The 3,892-nt window shown below is 33.4% G+C and overlaps 1 non-coding gene across 1 annotated transcript; it reads right to left on the bottom strand.

The window, feature by feature from the left end:
- Positions 1–2,522: 2,522 nt before the first annotated feature.
- LOC115835805 lies at positions 2,523–2,660 on the bottom strand. Its single transcript, XR_004030816.1, has one exon. It is a non-coding gene; the product is annotated as a U4 spliceosomal RNA (small nuclear RNA).
- Positions 2,661–3,892: the final 1,232 nt, after the last annotated feature.

Genomic DNA, 3,892 nt, shown 5'->3' with positions numbered 1-3,892 from the left:
GAATTCAAGCATCAGTCGCTTTTGGAAACATCGTCACAGACACAACTAGAAATAATGCGAGCTATTTAGGCATCCTGTGGCTCAACAAATTAACACATGAAATTAACCATCGGTGGCTCACGTCTGTAATCCCAGCACTTTGGGAGGCCAAGGTGGGAAGATCCCAAGGTCAGGAGATCGAGACCATCTGGCTAACATGGTGAAACCCAGTCTCTACTAAAAAAATACAAAAAAATTAGCTGGGTGTGGTGGCGGGCACCTGTAGTCCCTGCTACTCAGGAGGCTGAGGCAGGAGAATCGCTTAAACCCGGGAGGCGGAGCTTGTGGTGAGCCGAGAGCGCGCCACTGCACTCCAGCCTGGGCGACAGAGAGAGACTCCATCTCAAAAAAAAAAAAAAAGAAAAATTAACCATCACAATAAATAATATGTTTTATAGGTTACAATTATTTATTCACCCCAAATTATAAATATTTATGGCACAAAATTGAAACTCGAGGTTTTGAAATATGTAATTTACTTTGAGGTTTTGTGTTTGGCCATTTGATCAATTTCATTTTTCATTTATTTTCAAGATAATTGAAATTATTGGTCATAGACATCTGTTCCATAGGCCATATAAAACTAGATTTATGTACATTTTGAAATAAGAGGAAAAATACGTTACCAAGGTTGGTAATCATTTTAACTGACACAGATGTAAAAGTTTTCAAAAGTATAAATGGAAAAAATGTACAATAAAGAGATGTCAGTTTATGAAATGGTACATTGGTTTGTGTCAAGAGTCTCTCTCATATCTTTGGTTTGCTGGCTGTAAAGAATCAGTGAATTTTACAGGTCCCCTATTCTAAGACTTTCTTCTGCTAGAAACAGTTACTAATAGACTGGAAGAAAGTGCAGGTAACTGAAATTTGCACAGTAAATTATTTCAACTATTACTGCTTCTTTAATCACACACTGCATGTCTGCCACTTCTAATAACAGCTTGGTGTCTGGCAGGCATTCTGCTTTATCTCTGAATTTCACTGCTTGTGTGATCCTTTGTGAATAAATTAGTCTAGTAGTCATCATGTGCAGTCTTAGATTAACTTTCACTCTATTTTTATTGCTTCCATGTACTTTTTTCTGTTAAGAACTAACTAGCACTGACACTTGGTCTGATCTGACCCATGCATTCCTACTGCCTCTGGTGAAATTTCCATAGACCAAATATTACCCGCCATGTTTCTTTGTATAAATTGCTCCTTGTTTCAAAAACAAAATAAACATATTATCTTTTCTTTTCAGCATGGTCATATTGAATGTGACTTTATATGTCTATTTCGAAATTACTTTCTTTACTGATTTGATGTTCTCTCATTTTTCAGTCTGAGTCACCATCTACATCTCTATAACTGTTTTCTCCTGAACCATTTTTTTCTTTCTTTAGTTAAAACGGTAGAAGTAGGACATTTTATTATTTTTATAAAAATTTAAATGATGCCTAACATTACTTATTCTTAAGTTAGGGTTCAAATAAAAAATGCTATTTTTTTTTTTTTTTTTTTTTTTTTGAGACGGAGTCTTGCTCTGTCACCCAGGCTGTAGTGCAGTGGCGCAATCTTGGCTCACTGCAAGCTCCGCCTCTCGGGTTCACGCCATTCTCCTGCCTCAGCCTCTCCGAGTAGCTGGGACTATTTTATATTTTCTTCATAAAATAATTTTAACTGCTGTGACTGTCTATGAATTAAAATATTTCTTCTATCCTTACTCTATTAAAACTTGCTGCACAAATTTTCTTATCAAATTGAATAAAATGTTTTCTGAAAAGTAGTTGCTATATCTTCATAAGAAATCTCAAATGTATGCATCTTATTTATTAAATAAGTTAAGTCTATTGTAATTGGCTTTAGTGCCATTGTGTTAGACATTTATTCCTCTTAGTTAAAATTCATCTATGAATTTTATAAATTAATTTGCATTTACTATATTTCTTCCAGTACTGTCCACATATTAAAATTAGTTTTCTAAGAATAATAGTTTAGGCCAGGTGTGGAAGCTCACTTCTGTAATCCTAGCATTTTGGGAGGCCAAGGCGGGTGGATCACTTGAGGTCAGGAGTTCAAGACCAGTGTGGCCAACGTGGTGAAACCCTGTCTCTACTAAAAATACAAAAATTAGCTCAGAGTGGTGGCAGATGCCTGCAGCCCCAGCTACTTGGGAGGCTGAGGCGTGAGAACCACTTGAACCCAGGAGGCAGAGTTTGCAGTGAGCCGAGATCACGCCACTGTACTCCAGCCTGGAAAACAGAGCAATATCCCTCCAAAAAAGAAAAAAAAAAATTATAATTTAGCAACAACTCTTCTTTTTTACTTATTATTTATCTATTTTTTTAAGGCTCAGAAATCACAGCTTTTGAGTAAAAGTTAGAGAATTTGTCACTATTATACTTGTTTAATCAATTATTCTCAAGTTTCAAGGCATACAAACATTGCTTTATGCTTTATATATTAACTGGCATTTGGTGTTATAAACTTTTTTTTAGTTTCTGTGGATAATATCAAAAATTGCCAATGTTGACTACATTAAAGGTCATCATGGTGAGGTATTGGGAAAGTTTTCAATTAGCAATAATCACTTATTGAATAAACCTCTAGCTATAATACTGCCAATGTGCAAAGTTGTTATAAACTATTTGTACAAGTTTAAAAATCCACTGTGTAATCTATTATATTTGTATAACATATGTTAGTTATTTTGAATTGTTTTGTTGAATAATTCTGATTAAAAGAAAATTCATTGATTTTATTAGAAAGTTTCAACATATTTCTAGCTTTATGTATCATCTATAAATTGAAGTTCAAAGAGAGGAAATTTCTATTGAAACGTTATTTTATTCTTATACCACTCTGTGCATGTTATAACATTTTGCTTTTAAAAGTATAATGTATTTAAATATATAATAAACTAGAAAAAATGCTCCACAATTTCATAAGAAGCACATATTTCTATGGTAATGCATTTACTTTTACATTATGGATAGTTAAGTTCAATATTATTAATGATTAGAATAAAGATATTATAATGTCACATAAGTAGTGAATATCTATTCTTTAATCTTCAACAGAACATAAGCATTTGACCCAGAAGGCTTCCTTCTTACTGTGGTATATGGCTTTTGCTTTTCCACAACAAGATAGGAAGTGTATAAAAGATAAGGCTGCAAGAAATCTTACACTGTAACAGTCAATTCAAATGCTTTGTGCTGCACATGTAACTGGGAGCCAGATATTGACAGCAAAAGACAGCTTTTGCCAGGGAAACTCCATTTAGCACTTAGGAAATGAAATATAAAGAGAAGTTAACTGATTCCCACAGTGACAATTACATATCTATACTCTAAGAATGAAAAGAAGACTTAAACAGTTATAAAATTAATAGAGTCATTGTTAGAAAGGAACTTAAATATCAACTTTACTTGAATTTCTATGTATATTTTACTAGAAATGGCGTTTTATGGTAATTATTGTATATATATTACAAATAATATTATATATAATATATCATATATATTATTCCATATTCCCCATATTATTACATACATAAAGTGAGACAACCTGACTCTTTGGCTATAGGCTTTTTGTACTGCCAGGTTGGAAAAACGTAGGTCTATTCCTTGAACAGGTAAGAAACTGTCGTCTAAACACTTTGTGGTGTAGTAATATTATAAAATTAGGTTTGTGGCCTGAGCTACCCCCTTAGATCTCTACCAGATTGGTTAACTTTGGTAATTAATTGAAATCATTTCCCATAGCACTTTTAAATAATCAAGTTTCTTAGAAGTGTTAGATACTAACACTTAGCTGGGAGACATTAAATGATAACCAGAAAGGGCCTGATGATCATTCTCAGTAA

The sequence above is a fragment of the Nomascus leucogenys genome, chromosome 6 (genome assembly GCF_006542625.1).
Source record: "Nomascus leucogenys isolate Asia chromosome 6, Asia_NLE_v1, whole genome shotgun sequence".
Classification (NCBI taxonomy): Eukaryota; Metazoa; Chordata; class Mammalia; order Primates; family Hylobatidae; genus Nomascus; species Nomascus leucogenys.
Note: the sequence above shows the minus strand (reverse complement) of the source record. Positions and strands in the feature narration are given on the sequence as shown.